Source organism: Helianthus annuus, chromosome 16 (assembly GCF_002127325.2).
Source record: "Helianthus annuus cultivar XRQ/B chromosome 16, HanXRQr2.0-SUNRISE, whole genome shotgun sequence".
NCBI classification, from domain to species: Eukaryota; Viridiplantae; Streptophyta; class Magnoliopsida; order Asterales; family Asteraceae; genus Helianthus; species Helianthus annuus.
In genome coordinates this window covers 41,365,655-41,382,003 of record NC_035448.2, presented here as the reverse complement: position 1 = coordinate 41,382,003, position 16,349 = coordinate 41,365,655, and the positions used below count along the sequence as shown (strand labels likewise).

The 16,349-nt window shown below is 36.9% G+C and overlaps 2 long non-coding RNA genes across 5 annotated transcripts; both read right to left on the bottom strand.

Annotated features, from left to right (window-relative positions):
- Nucleotides 1-6,361: 6,361 nt before the first annotated feature.
- Nucleotides 6,362-9,912, bottom strand: LOC110918164. 4 transcript variants are annotated; one of them, XR_002581112.2, is made up of 4 exons: nucleotides 9,757-9,912; nucleotides 8,595-8,683; nucleotides 8,107-8,197; nucleotides 7,031-7,252 (listed from the first exon to the last, which is right to left on the bottom strand). It is a non-coding gene; the product is annotated as an uncharacterized LOC110918164 (long non-coding RNA). The 4 variants fall into 4 exon arrangements; XR_004883802.1 differs by lacking the exons at nucleotides 7,031-7,252; nucleotides 8,107-8,197 and adding an exon at nucleotides 6,362-6,680; XR_004883800.1 differs by having other exon boundaries at nucleotides 8,107-8,683.
- Nucleotides 9,913-13,198: 3,286 nt separating this feature from the next.
- LOC110916538 lies at nucleotides 13,199-16,070 on the bottom strand. Its single transcript, XR_002579827.2, has 4 exons — nucleotides 15,926-16,070; nucleotides 14,763-14,851; nucleotides 14,275-14,365; nucleotides 13,199-13,420 (listed from the first exon to the last, which is right to left on the bottom strand). It is a non-coding gene; the product is annotated as an uncharacterized LOC110916538 (long non-coding RNA).
- Nucleotides 16,071-16,349: the final 279 nt, after the last annotated feature.

Below are 16,349 nucleotides of genomic sequence, written 5' to 3'. Positions count from 1 at the left end.
AAAGCTCTGACCGAACCAGCTATCTTCTTCACCTTTTCTCAGATTTCTCTCAATCCCGGTAAGTTTCCACTTTAATTCTTGTACGTTCTTGATCATTACTTGATTCTACACCTTTTCATCTTTCAAAACTTGGATTCTAACCGTGAAATCATCAAGATCTAAGTGTTCTTGGGTGATGTCATCATGGTGTTCTTGAAGAACATCATGTTTTGGCCTCATTCCACTATGATTAGCTTAGATCTAACCGATTTCCACATAAACAAGTTAAGATCTATCAAAGATCTAAACATCCACAAGTTGTGAAGGATTGAAAGAGGGAATTCCAACTTTCTTTCAACTCTTTTACACTCAATGTCTTCAAATTAATAGAAACGGAGCTTGAACCGGCTAACTAAGCATTCAAACGGTTAAAAGGTTCAAGATTCGGGATCTATGAAGAAGGTTCACCGATTTCGGGTTAAACTCTAAACCGACATTCCGAACCGTTCACCGGCCGGACTTGGGTGATTCCTGTTCGAGCCAAGGAAACAAGTAGGAACGGAGGTTATTATAGTTCAACACGTTGTCAAGATACCTTGAAAGAATGACAAATAAACAAACAGCCAAGTGTTAGACGAAAGGCCGACCAGGTCAGAAATGCTGGCCGAACGGCTAGACTGTTCGAACAGCCCAGCCGATCGGACATGCCAGCCGATCGACCGGGCCAGCCGATCGGCTAGCACATGGTCCCACACTTTCAAAATTTCAGGAGGTATAGTATTGACAAAGTAGTGTTCGATCGAACATGGCACTCGATTGGTGAACATTACTGTTCGGATCATAAGACACTATGCTTCAACACTTAATCGTTTTCACACTCGTTCGTAGTAGGGAATGCAAGCCGATCGAACGGACTGTTCGATCGAGTGACATTCAGATGGGGACTAACCTTGAAGCTCCCAGCCGATCGAGTGAGCTAGCCGATCGAGTGAGCTAGCCGATCGAACGAACCGTTCGATCGAACGACTTGAAAGGTAGGAACACTTCAGTGTTCTCAAATACTGCAACAAAAACTTCAAAAGTTCAAATCCTCTAACACAAACACACCAGAGGAAGAAACAATCCACTCGAATGGCCCAGCCGATCGAGCCTGCCGGCCGATCGAACAGGACTGTCCAACCGAACATACCAGCCGACCGAACACCCCGTTCGATCGAACCTGCCGTTCGATCGACCAGCCCATTCGATCCATCCATACTTGTTTACTTTTTCTGCGTTACTTATCGCTATGCTATCGAACTATTCAGGCTAATCTTACTCTCAGCGCTCCCTTCAATCCACAATCAGTCACTGTGAGTATACTCGATCCCTTTTTGCTTTTAGCACTTTTGGGTGTTACATACGTTACCTATCAAATCACAATCAAACACAAACTATTTGAACGCTGACCAATTGCATGTGCTACTTGACTAAATGAATGCTGTTTATTATGTTTACACGTGGAGTGATATCTACCTGCCTTAGCAACATAGTACGATAGTTTGGACTCAGCACCCGTTCACACAGGGGTTGTTAAGGACAATTACTTGCATGGATTACGGTGGTAATCATGTATTGCGAACCGTCTCGGACGGTCAACCCGCAGTCGTTGGTATCGATGGTCCCATGTCGATAATTAACATGCATCGTTTTCCTCTGTGTACGTGCCTGGTTATGCGTAAACTATTCGAACTCTATATGCTATTATCAAACTTGTGTGCTCACCTTTACATTTTATGTATTGACATTATTTTAACGTATGTGACAGGTGTTAAAGTTGCTAGGATGCTTAGGCGCATGGTGATGAAATCGAGGCTAGGGAGTCTAGAAATAATAAACATTTGTCTGTAATAATTGAATCTGAGTTGTCGGAACGGAATTATTTGCCTAGTTGCTTTCTATGATAACTTGTTATTTATTTGGGACACGGTATGGGACGTGTCATGTAAACTGAATTTATATATTAGTTGTTGTGGAAACTTCTGGACAATCTGTTTCGCTCACTGCCGCGCCCCGATGATTCCGCCATCGGTTGGGGTGTGACAAGAGGGCTCATTAGCGTTAGTTTGAGGAGTTGCGATTTCCACCGGGATCTCTTGTTGGTGCTCCATGGGAGGTTCCGCTGGAATGTCGTCCCACCCGGTAGGGTTGTTAACTTCGAGTGCCAGGTTCCAATCCTGCTGAGGGAGGACCGGTTCCATTGGGGGTGTTACAAGAATATTTAGCCTCTGGTGCAAGAGGTTAATCTCTTGGAAGCTACTCTCAAGTCCCACCGTAAGATCGTTAATACGGTCGATTAGGACCTCCTCTACTGATGTCATTTCGTCGAGAGCCTCCCTTAATGCTACGACATAGTGCACAAGCGTAGCTTCAATGGAGGGCCTCCTTCCTCTTCGGCTGTTTGATGAATGTACGGAAGATGTTTCGCTGTTTTCACTCGACATTCTATGAAAAATAAATTGAAAATAGTTTATTTGCTGAAACAGTAGACTGGACACGGCCCCGTGCTCATTGAGCACGACCCCGTGTTCATCTTTCTGCAGAGTTTTGGAGCAAGGAAACTTGAAGTTTTAAGTTATTTTCTGAACTTGTGGGGTCTTTTTAAACATTAGTAACTTAAAACAATGTTATACAACATATTTTTGCTAAGATTCCTTGAACAAAACTCAACAATCCCTACCACAAAGCTTGAAAATTCAAACTTTAATGGAGGTTCTTAGAGAAAGATGAAGAAGAAGGAAATGGTTAAAAGAGGAAAGGACAAGATGGGTTGTTGGAATCTTCTTTTAGAACATACCTAGGATAGTTGAGAGAAGATTCCTTCAAATCTCTGTCCCAAGTTGGTCCAAATGTGCAGAATTCTTGGCTGCATTTATAGAAAACGACAGCATCCTGGACAGGCCCCGTGCTCAGTGGGCACGGCCCCGTGTGCATATAAAATTCTGACACAGTTTGTCCATATTCTGACGTAAGGGTCAGAAGCGAATCTTTTGGTGAACACGGGGGCGTGTTGGCTTGACACGGCCCCGTGTCGAGAGGCTGGTTATGAAGTTTGTCTAGTTTTTAAGGAACTTAATCGTATCGGGTGGTTCCTGACTGGTTGGAACAACCCCAAAGTGCCTAAGATACCTTAATTGTCCTAGACTAAGGCGAGAACGCAAGAGGTTGTCGGTGAGGGTAATTCCTATTTTTATTCTAGGTGGACAAGTCCAACCCTTTCCCGGGCTCTCGTTAAAGAAGGTATATGCCGAATCGCTCAGGTCTATGTATGCACCGAACGAAGTCGATGGAGAGTCCTTCACGGCACAATCGGCACAGGGACGACTATCGTCCAAGTCTTCGCTAGGTATGAAGGTATTTTTGGAAGCAACAAGGTTGTTGGAATGCGATCCCAACATTTCTTCATGGTCTTCGTCTTGGGGTGAATCAAGGAAATCCTTCCTAAGCTCTTTTGACCAATTTAGAATTAGATCTTCTAGTTGAAATAACTCGTCTAGGAGCATTTCTCCTAGAATATCTAGCTGGGCGCATTCGAGGGAGAGATAGTGATTATTTTTACTTTCGCCCCTCTTAAGGTTATAGGGAGTCGTGGGTCTATGTAGTGGGGCTTATAATTTAGAAAGTAACATTCTAATTCTTTATGTTCGCCTCCACATAATTGACACCACGTACCATAAGAGTGCCGAAAGTAAAAAGAATTAACATCACTCATGTTTGTGTCAGAAATTACCAACCGCCGGGATCTAACGGTTCTGTTTTCAGTAAGTGAATCTTGGGCACGGGGGCGTGTTGAGTGAGCACGGCCCTGTGTTCAGCTTACTGTCTGACTTAAAACAAGATTGCCAGTTCCAATGATTGGGCACGGGGGCGTGTTCCGCAGGCACGGCCCGTGCTGAGCTCTGCAGAAGCTGAAAAACTAAGAAAATCCTAAAAAAATTAAAAAGAAAAATAAAAATATGATTAGGTCGTTGACTCCTAACTTTCTTAAAATCCTTGTATCCCAGGCAATGGTGCCAAAAACTTGATGCGTGTGTAGTGCAATATGTTTTAGATGTATATTTTAAGCCCTTTTTACACTTTTAGCCAAGTTTTAAATTTATAAAACACGATATTTACTAACACTAAACACACATATGGGCAAGTGCACCCATCGTGGACGTAGTATAGTGTTGGTAAGATACCGAGGTCGTCCAAGGACACAAGAGCTTTTAGTACCGGTTTATCCTCAACGTCTAATCAAATCAAAATGTTAGAAAAGATTTTTAAACTAAGAAAATAAAAACTAAATAAATGCTGAAAAATAAAATAAAAGTAAAAACAGATAGACAAGATGAATCACTTGGATCCGACTCGTGTATTAGTATAACCTTTGATTATTTTCTCACTTTTGCACTTGTTTAAGAGATTATCTTAGTTATTGTAGTAGGCCCCTCTTTTAAAGACGACGTTACCCTCAACCCAGTAGTTTGAGTCAGCAAGGATACAATCCTAAAGGGTCGGATTATTGAAAGATAATGAATTAAGTTATTAATGCAAATTATGGTAGGCCTCTCTTTTGGAGGTGACGTTACCCTCGACTAAGTAGTCTGAGTCAGCAGGGATACAGTCCTAAATAGCCAGATTATAGTATTAATAGTAGTTAACTTATGAGGGGGTCAAAGAGTTTGGATCCCCGCCATCCAATACCTATGGGTGTTGAAGGAGATCCTACTAAATTTGACCCAGGTCCCTTGTAGGACCTCTAAACGCTGAACAAGGGCAAGACCCTTACCAAACCGTTCCCTTAACCCCCGACCAGGTAGCCAACATACCTCCATATAGACCGTGGAGATATGAATGGTGAAAATCTTTTATTTTATATAGCAGTAAAATAATGCCAAGACACCACGGACAAACGATAAGGAAGAATCACCTTCAACATAAGCAACTAGTTATTAAAGTCATTAATACAAAACCAAATAAAAGGTGCAAAAGATTAAAAATAAAAAGTATTATACTAAACACTTATCTTCACCAAGTGATGTAAGAGACTTAGGCAAACATGGCCTTGATTGTCAAGAACTCTTACGATCAATCTTGGATCCCGAGACGACTCACACACTCTATGATGGACAATGGATGATGGTGGTGGATGATGGTGTTGTGTAACACCCGTTCTTATAATTTAAGGTTTAATGAATCTTTTACGAAAACTATCATGTAATCACGATTACATATACATCAGAAATACGGGTTTACTAAAAGTTTTGCAAATCATAAGTTATTCTACATAACGTGATCGAATTCGTTGTTTAAAATTTACAACGTGGCAAAGTGCGGAAGCGTGTATCTTTATCGTGTTCGGTTATTCGCTGAGCTTGATCGTCTTCCGGCATCCAAAAGTACCTATATTTCATAAACATGAAATACTCTAGTCAAACGGAGTTTAAAACGTGTCTAAACGAATCCGGGAATTTAAACTAAATAAAATATACTTTGTTTCTGGGTCCACCGTAACTCAGTATGTAACCATCGTAATCATATCATTTCTTTACTTGACCATCCTTGACAGTCTTTTAAACTATAAATGATGATTATCATCATCATCATTTCTTTACTACGACCAAAGTCAACGATTTTGATCGTTTTTCTCGTGTGGGCAATACCTTTGTTTCTATGACCCCGCGGGTCATTTATACTTTGGTTTTACAATCCCCTTTTTGTCTACCATGGTTTTCGATCGTTTTTCCCCATGTGGGCAATACCTTTGTTTCTATGACCCCGCGGGTCATTTATACTTTGGTTTTACAATGCCCTTTTTGTCTACCATGGTTGTTTCATCAAAAATGACTTATGTCACGAATTTCCTTGGGTCTTTTATTTCTATGTGCGCCATACATCGTTTTTATGGTTCCCGCGAAAACCATTTATACGAGTATGCCCATGAGATTTCTTGACCCTAAGGATCCTTTAAATTTCATTCTTCTTGACCTTACTACATCAGATATAACTGCGCTCATTATAAGAAGCTCATGCTATCATGTGTTCACTACTTACTTGGCCAGAGTAAGCGATCAACACGTGGTACGTGTGACCTTATTATAATTACCACATCACGTCCCATGTAAGTAACTCCTCAAATTATCTCCATGTTTATGGTTTCATTTGGTAAAACTTTATTTAATTGTTAGTTAACAATTATTAGTTTTAGTCGTTTATTCCTTGAACATGTACAATGTCCCTTTTTATAAACGTTTATTCACATTCATTGATGTGATCGTTACTTTTCTCAATAGGATTTATATTGAGAATATTTACTTGGATGATCACTCTTGTCCAAGTTTCTATATAAATAAGTCTTGTTATTCATTTGTTATTCATCATTGTGAATAACACATTTCCTATTAAATTTCTCTTGGAAATCAGGTTTTCCAAGTTCTATCATATGTGTATGCAACCGTTATTACTTACGTGTTTGTTGCATATAACGACTCGTACGATTAAATTTAAAAGTGTGCACCTGGTAATGCTTGCCCTAACGGGCTTCTCTTGTCATTAGTCTTGTTCGCGACCGTTACGCGATTTTGGTCCTTGATGAGTATGCTCTTCCTATCATACCTCGGACCGTTCCATCATCATATCCATAATTCGTTCAACTCCCGTCATCTTCAGACGCGAGTGTCCTTCAATTAAAACATTCACAAGAGTTAGTAATGTCAACTTCAATAATCGCCCGTATTATAATACAAGGCTTTTTCTACTATACGCGTCAACGCGCGTATTTTCGTCAACCATGTCAATCATTTAAATTGGGGTAACATATACCACACGATAGCCCTATGTGTTGTTTACAACACTTTAGCATACTAACTATTAACGTACTTGTACTTACCGGATTTGCGATCAAGCCTCGAACCGAACACTATTCTTTGTCAAGAGCATAAGGTTTAAGTCCAAGCATGGTTCCTCCCCACCATACTCGAATCTCTTAAACCAAGGCTCTGATACCAACTTGTAACACCCGTTCTTATAATTTAAGGTTTAATGAATCTTTTACGAAAACTATCATGTAATCACGATTACATATACATCAGAAATACGGGTTTACTAAAAGTTTTACAAATCATAAGTTATTCTACATAACGTGATCGAATTCGTTGTTTAAAATTTACAACGTGGCAAAGTGCGGAAGCGTGTATCTTTATCGTGTTCGGTTCTTCGCTGAGCTTGATCGTCTTCCGGCATCCAAAAGTACCTATATTTCATAAACATGAAATACTTTAGTCAAACAGAGTTTAAAACGTGTCTAAACGAATCCGGGAATTTAAACTAAATAAAATATACTTTGTTTCTGGGTCCACCGTAACTCAGTATGTAACCATCGTAATCATATCAGCTCCACCGTAACTTACGGTGGCATGACTAAATCAAGTATACGCAATCATATGTCTTTTTCTGGATTAATAATGACATTATTAATGTGCAGCGATTTTTTTATACAGCTGCTGTAATTGACCATTATGACCCATTCAGAGCCCGAACTAGATTAACATGTTCAAAGATGGATCGTAGAAAACTTCAATACCTTCGCAAGCATATAAGGTACACCTTCTAACGAATTTTCTATGATTTTATATGATTTTTATAAAATCAGCACATCAACTATATTTTCATTTTTCAAACAGCTTTCAAGGTTTTGAACTGCTGTTTAATTCATTCTTTTGGCCTATTTAACAACCACATTTGTTTCTTATGATTGAAAACAGTAAAAATTTACTTCATAAGCTTTCCGAAAAGGTATAGAACACCCAAATCGGATAAACGGTTGATTTTATATGATTTTTTAAAGATTAGTCGAAATCCGTATAAAAAGCTGCGGAAATCATGTTTAGGGTCATTTTAAATTCGAACTAAACCATCAAATGCAACCCATTTCCATGGCTAAAACCCTTATTAAACTCTTGGTAATGGTTAGAAACCTATAACAAATATAATGACCATCGTCCGTAACATTTGGTTTACCTATTAAGGTAACCAAAAACTTATTTTAGACTTCGTTTAACTCTCATTAGCCTTACATTTAAATGAGAGTTATCTTATTATGCGTACCTGGCTCGGATCATTACATTGACCCATTTAAGTACCTTGCCTCAATATCTACTAAGTAATAGCGATGTAAATATCCACTCGATATTTATTTCTGAAATCAAACAACTCATCAAACCATTAGTCGATATTGTCAAAAGTGATATTTTCACCTTTTGACCCGTTGGTCTAAATGACCGATAATATTGGCGAGATAAAGCTTATTGCCATCTCGTCTACACGACTCGTTCCGATTTACACTGCACGGTCGTTTTAACTATAATTCACCTCTTAACGCTTTTTGGCCTAATAAGGCTTACGAAATATGTATCTTTCAAAACCAATAATTATTGTCAACAAGTGTCCAAATTTCAATTTTACCCTTATTGGTTATCTTGTTCCGTACGACTACACGCCACAAACACCATATCTCAACTTTCCATTTGTCTTGTTCGAAATCAAAACAACAAAAGGACATTCTAAACTATATGACTAGTGTAAGCTATACTTACTTCGCATTCGAACTATGCTTTTCCTTTCCTTCTTGATTTGTTTGATCCGCTCCCTCATCAAGCTTCCACCTAGCTTGTTACGCGTCAAACTATCATCATTCACAAGGTGGTTAGATTAGTCATTTCAATTCACGACTATTCCACCTCACGCATTTTCTATGTCGAAACTACTATTTGACTTTATCATTGGTTAGTTTGACTTTTTAAAAGTCAATTGACTCACCAACATATTCATATGCACATTTGGTTAATTGAACTCACTTAGGCATATTTCATCCGAACTCTTAACAAAAAAGTCAAATTTTTACATACTAACTTAGTAAGCCGCGATTTCATTTAGGCATTTCATATCAATGAAAATTGGCTGTTTTTGGTGACTTGTTTAACCTGTTTACAAGTCTTCAAAAATTATGATTTTTTTTATGTGGTGTACCTCTCGGAGGGTTAGCCCTTGAGTTAAAATTTCAAGATCTAACTCTTTACCAAAAATTTGTGAAAATTCATTTACTAAGCTGAAATCAGATTCGTCACTTCTGACTGCAGCTTACGGAAAAATTCATTAAAAATTCCTCGTTTATCCGATTGACGAAATTCCAATTGGCGATTCTTTTAATCGCTTAAAAATTTCTACAGTAAGAATTTGAGATCATAACTCAATTCCTAAATTGAGTTATGACATTCGTGATGGGCTGCAATTTCTGTCAGAAAACGCAGCTTGAACCTTTGATACGAAAAAATTCATAAAACGCTCGATTTTCGTCGAAAAAATGCGATTCCAGTGGGGTTTTAAAGATATTTCCTGGAATTACATTCTAGACTCAAGAAACACATTATTTTATCACTTTTTGTCCAGGTTACAGCCAATACAAATCGGCTGTAAATTCTGATCAAGAATCGTTTGAATTCAGCTTTCAATTTAAGCTTGTTCTTGACATCATAACACTATTTTTTGCAATCAAAACCATAAAAACATCTCATACATGAATTTAGTATCAACAAAAACTTGAGCTAAGCATGATTTCGACATATACTTGTCTAGGGCTTACTCCTAGACACTATATTGTTCCTATTCCATGCAATTAACAAACATGCATCATAAATTTTCAGATTTCCTAATTTCGTGAGATTTTCAAGTTGAGAGTTTTCATCAAATTTTACATACCTTGTAATCCTCTTGTGATGAGGATTAATAATCTATGCTCGAATTTCGTTTTGGACCAGATTTGCACCTCCAATTGAGAGTTTTAGTGAACTTTTCTAGGGTTTGAGAGTGGGGTGTCGCCCCTGCTCATTCTTGATCGACCAGAACCCCCAAATGGGGTGTTTTGTTTTTATTTTTAATTAAAATCAATAATATAAGTTTCAATTTTAACAATATTGGCCCCTCTAATTTGGTTAGTTAATTAAGTAGGGCACAACCTACTTATTTCTAACAATATTCCCCACTTATTAACTAGGTTAAACATTCCTAGTTAAATTAGTGGGTTCGGGAAATCTATAACCAAGTTTATTTCAGGTCCCGTTAACTCGGGCCTTCTATCACTTTATTTCTTAAAAGCTTTTTATTCACTTTTTGTTTATTATTAGGATTAATTATTTAAATCCTAATATTTACCGGGTAATTTTTTTTACCACTAACGGTATTTTACCCGTCAGTAATATTAACGTGGTTTGCTTACCAAACCCGTTTTTTTGGGTGTTACAAGTCTACCCCCCTTAAAGAGGTTTCGTCCTCGAAACCTTTTCTTATATAATTCATTCAGTTTAAACTCAATGTATTTGATCCGAGATATCATTTAAACATTACTTATACTTTTAACCAATTATTAGTATTACCAGATAAGCATGGTAACATCTTTTTGGTCACTAATTGTCTACGTATCTCATATGACTTAGTGCAACTTAAAATAACGTAATCTCGTTATTTCCACTAGTTTAGTTAACTTAGCGATATCCATCGCTTTCATATACTATCGAATTCCTTACGAATCCGTTATTTTGACCCGTTTAAAGATCTTTAGTGAAATCTTTTACTTTTAGCAACAAATTCTTTTGTTTTCAAATTTATCTATTCGGTTCAGCTATACCGAATCTACCGCTTACAAGCAAACCAAATTTTCTTGATTTGAATTGGTGACCTTAACCGGTCTCATTAACTAGTCTTATTAGTTCAGTTACTTTTATCACTCGCTTGGTTATAATGTGATTTTACTTCACATTACATTTCCTAACCGTGATCGTGTCACATCATCTTTAATTTGTATCAACCTTTCATTTTTGAAAATATCACTTTTCGAATATATCATCTTGCGCCTATCAGTGTCAAGACTTGTATCTTTCATGCTTAATATTTAAATTCCTATCAGAATTTATGTTTGTAAAAACATTATTTCTTACTAAAACCGAAGTTTTAGTTTTAGGATCTTTTCTTTAACTTGTGTCAATCATCCATACCCGGATATTGACAGCCCGTAATTTAATCCTTTACAGTCTTAGTTTTATGCGGGGATTCTTAACTGATTTCCTCGCTTTATCCAATCTAACCCGTAGGTTTTATCACTTAGCCTTACGGGCTATTTTTGATTCGACATTCACCTCTTTAGGGCGAAGTCCCTATAACTTCTTTCTAATCATGACCCGTGGGTCGTTTTAGTCCGTAGATCTCTCATTTGTTTATAACCCTAAAGGTTATGTTGATCCCGTAGATCACTCTTTTTACTCGCGTCTTATTAGAATATATATTTGGTGTCAAAGCACTCTTTTTACGTTTGAAAATCATTTGTCTCAAGCTTACCGTTATCCGGCTTGCGCTTACTTATGCCTTCAAGCATTATACTTTATTCAACCCGTTCAATCTCAAAATAGTTGAATATAATTATCAAAATTTCTGGTTACGAAATTTTATGGTCTTTTAGTCATAACTCATAATCCGAGTCTTTTGACTTTAAATTCGTGTTCTCGTTTCTCGGTTTACGCATGTGTTTAAATCCTTACCCATTAACCGGGTACTTTACCGAAGTCATTATTAGTGCAAGCATTCCGGTATACATCAAGTTTTCGTTTTAATTTGTTCGGTTGTCTTAGCGGAAGCCCTCGCTTTTATTCAACCAAACCTTTATTCTTTATTTGACCATCCATGACAGTCTTTTAAACTATAAATGATGATTATCATCATCATCATTTCTTTACTACGACCAAAGTCAACGATTTTGATCGTTTTTCTCGTGTGGGCAATACCTTTGTTTCTATGACCCCGCGGGTCATTTATACTTTGGTTTTACAATCCCCTTTTTGTCTACCATGGTTTTCGATCGTTTTTCCCCATGTGGGCAATACCTTTGTTTCTATGACCCCGCGGGTTATTTATACTTTGGTTTTACAATGCCCTTTTTGTCTACCATGGTTGTTTCATCAAAAATGACTTATGTCACGAATTTCCTTGGGTCTTTTATTTCTATGTGCGCCATACATCGTTTTTATGGTTCCCGCGAAAACCATTTATACGAGTATGCCCATGAGATTTCTTGACCCTAAGGATCCTTTAAATTTCATTCTTCTTGACCTTACTACATCAGATATAACTGCGCTCATTATAAGAAGCTCATGCTATCATGTGTTCACTACTTACTTGGCCAGAGTAAGCGATCAACACGTGGTACGCGTGACCTTATTATAATTACCACATCACGTCCCATGTAAGTAACTCCTCAAATTATCTCCATGTTTATGGTTTCATTTGGTAAAACTTTATTTAATTGTTAGTTAACAATTATTAGTTTTAGTCGTTTATTCCTTGAACATGTATAATGTCCCTTTTTATAAACGTTTATTCACATTCATTGATGTGATCGTTACTTTTCTCAATAGGATTTATGTTGAGAATATTTACTTGGATGATCACTCTTGTCCAAGTTTCTATATAAACAAGTCTTGTTATTCATTTGTTATTCATCATTGTGAATAACACATTTCCTATTAAATTTCTCTTGGAAATCAGGTTTTCCAAGTTCTATCATATGTGTATGCAACCGTTATTACTTACGTGTTTGTTGCATATAACGACTCGTACGATTAAATTTAAAAGTGTGCACCTGGTAATGCTTGCCCTAACGGGCTTCTCTTGTCATTAGTCTTGTTCGCGACCGTTACGCGATTTTGGTCCTTGATGAGTATGCTCTTCCTATCATACCTCGGACCGTTCCATCATCATATCCATAATTCGTTCAACTCCCGTCATCTTCAGACGCGAGTGTCCTTCAATTAAAACATTCACAAGAGTTAGTAATGTCAACTTCAATAATCGCCCGTATTATAATACAAGGCTTTTTCTACTATACGCGTCAACGCGCGTATTTTCGTCAACCATATCAATCATTTAAATTGGGGTAACATATACCACACGATAGCCCTATGTGTTGTTTACAACACTTTAGCATACTAACTATTAACGTACTTGTACTTACCGGATTTGCGATCAAGCCTCGAACCGAACACTATTCTTTGTCAAGAGCATAAGGTTTAAGTCCAAGCATGGTTCCTCCCCACCATACTCGAATCTCTTAAACCAAGGCTCTGATACCAACTTGTAACACCCGTTCTTATAATTTAAGGTTTAATGAATCTTTTACGAAAACTATCATGTAATCACGATTACATATACATCAGAAATACGGGTTTACTAAAAGTTTTACAAATCATAAGTTATTCTACATAACGTGATCGAATTCGTTGTTTAAAATTTACAACGTGGCAAAGTGCGGAAGCGTGTATCTTTATCGTGTTCGGTTCTTCGCTGAGCTTGATCGTCTTCCGGCATCCAAAAGTACCTATATTTCATAAACATGAAATACTTTAGTCAAACAGAGTTTAAAACGTGTCTAAACGAATCCGGGAATTTAAACTAAATAAAATATACTTTGTTTCTGGGTCCACCGTAACTCAGTATGTAACCATCGTAATCATATCAGCTCCACCGTAACTTACGGTGGCATGACTAAATCAAGTATACGCAATCATATGTCTTTTTCTGGATTAATAATGACATTATTAATGTGCAGCGATTTTTTTATACAGCTGCTGTAATTGACCATTATGACCCATTCAGAGCCCGAACTAGATTAACATGTTCAAAGATGGATCGTAGAAAACTTCAATACCTTCGCAAGCATATAAGGTACACCTTCTAACGAATTTTCTATGATTTTATATGATTTTTATAAAATCAGCACATCAACTATATTTTCATTTTTCAAACAGCTTTCAAGGTTTTGAACTGCTGTTTAATTCATTCTTTTGGCCTATTTAACAACCACATTTGTTTCTTATGATTGAAAACAGTAAAAATTTACTTCATAAGCTTTCCGAAAAGGTATAGAACACCCAAATCGGATAAACGGTTGATTTTATATGATTTTTTAAAGATTAGTCGAAATCCGTATAAAAAGCTGCGGAAATCATGTTTATGGTCATTTTAAATTCGAACTAAACCATCAAATGCAACCCATTTCCATGGCTAAAACCCTTATTAAACTCTTGGTAATGGTTAGAAACCTATAACAAATATAATGACCATCGTCCGTAACATTTGGTTTACCTATTAAGGTAACCAAAAACTTATTTTAGACTTCGTTTAACTCTCATTAGCCTTACATTTAAATGAGAGTTATCTTATTATGCGTACCTGGCTCGGATCATTACATTGACCCATTTAAGTACCTTGCCTCAATATCTACTAAGTAATAGCGATGTAAATATCCACTCGATATTTATTTCTGAAATCAAACAACTCATCAAACCATTAGTCGATATTGTCAAAAGTGATATTTTCACCTTTTGACCCGTTGGTCTAAATGACCGATAATATTGGCGAGATAAAGCTTATTGCCATCTCGTCTACACGACTCGTTCCGATTTACACTACACGGTCGTTTTAACTATAATTCACCTCTTAACGCTTTTTGGCCTAATAAGGCTTACGAAATATGTATCTTTCAAAACCAATAATTATTGTCAACAAGTGTCCAAATTTCAATTTTACCCTTATTGGTTATCTTGTTCCGTACGACTACACGCCACAAACACCATATCTCAACTTTCCATTTGTCTTGTTCGAAATCAAAACAACAAAAGGACATTCTAAACTATATGACTAGTGTAAGCTATACTTACTTCGCATTCGAACTATGCTTTTCCTTTCCTTCTTGATTTGTTTGATCCGCTCCCTCATCAAGCTTCCACCTAGCTTGTTACGCGTCAAACTATCATCATTCACAAGGTGGTTAGATTAGTCATTTCAATTCACGACTATTCCACCTCACGCATTTTCTATGTCGAAACTACTATTTGACTTTATCATTGGTTAGTTTGACTTTTTAAAAGTCAATTGACTCACCAACATATTCATATGCACATTTGGTTAATTGAACTCACTTAGGCATATTTCATCCGAACTCTTAACAAAAAAAATCAAATTTTTACATACTAACTTAGTAAGCCGCGATTTCATTTAGGCATTTCATATCAATGAAAATTGGCTGTTTTTGGTGACTTGTTTAACCTGTTTACAAGTCTTCAAAAATTATGATTTTTTTTATGTGGCGTACCTCTCGGAGGGTTAGCCCTTGAGTTAAAATTTCAAGATCTAACTCTTTACCAAAAATTTGTGAAAATTCATTTACTAAGCTGAAATCAGATTCGTCACTTCTGACTGCAGCTTACGGAAAAATTCATTAAAAATTCCTCGTTTATCCGATTGACGAAATTCCAATTGGCGATTCTTTTAATCGCTTAAAAATTTCTACAGTAAGAATTTGAGATCATAACTCAATTCCTAAATTGATTTATGACATTCGTGATGGGCTGCAATTTCTGTCAGAAAACGCAGCTTGAACCTTTGATACGGAAAAATTCATAAAACGCTCGATTTTCGTCGAAAAAATGCGATTCCAGTGGGGTTTTAAAGATATTTCCTGGAATTACATTCTAGACTCAAGAAACACATGATTTTATCACCTTTTGTCCAGGTTACAGCCAATACAAATCGGCTGTAAATTCTGATCAAGAATCGTTTGAATTCAGCTTTCAATTTAAGCTTGTTCTTGACATCATAACACTATTTTTTGCAATCAAAACCGTAAAAACATCTCATACATGAATTTAGTATCAACAAAAACTTGAGCTAAGCATGATTTCGACATATACTTGTCTAGGGCTTACTCCTAGACACTATATTGTTCCTATTCCATGCAATTAACAAACATGCATCATAAATTTTCAGATTTCCTAATTTCGTGAGATTTTCAAGTTGAGAGTTTTCATCAAATTTTACACACCTTGTAATCCTCTTGTGATGAGGATTAATAATCTATGCTCGACTTTCGTTTTGGACCAGATTTGCACCTCCAATTGAGAGTTTTAGTGAACTTTTCTAGGGTTTGAGAGTGGGGTGTCGCCCCTGCTCATTCTTGATCGACCAGAACCCCCAAATGGGGTGTTTTGTTTTTATTTTTAATTAAAATCAATAATATAAGTTTCAATTTTAACAATATTGGCCCCTCTAATTTGGTTAGTTAATTAAGTAGGGCACAACCTACTTATTTCTAACAATATTCCCCACTTATTAACTAGGTTAAACATTCCTAGTTAAATTAGTGGGTTCGGGAAATCTATAACCAAGTTTATTTCAGGTCCCGTTAACTCGGGCCTTCTATCACTTTATTTCTTAAAAGCTTTTTATTCACTTTTTGTTTGTTATTA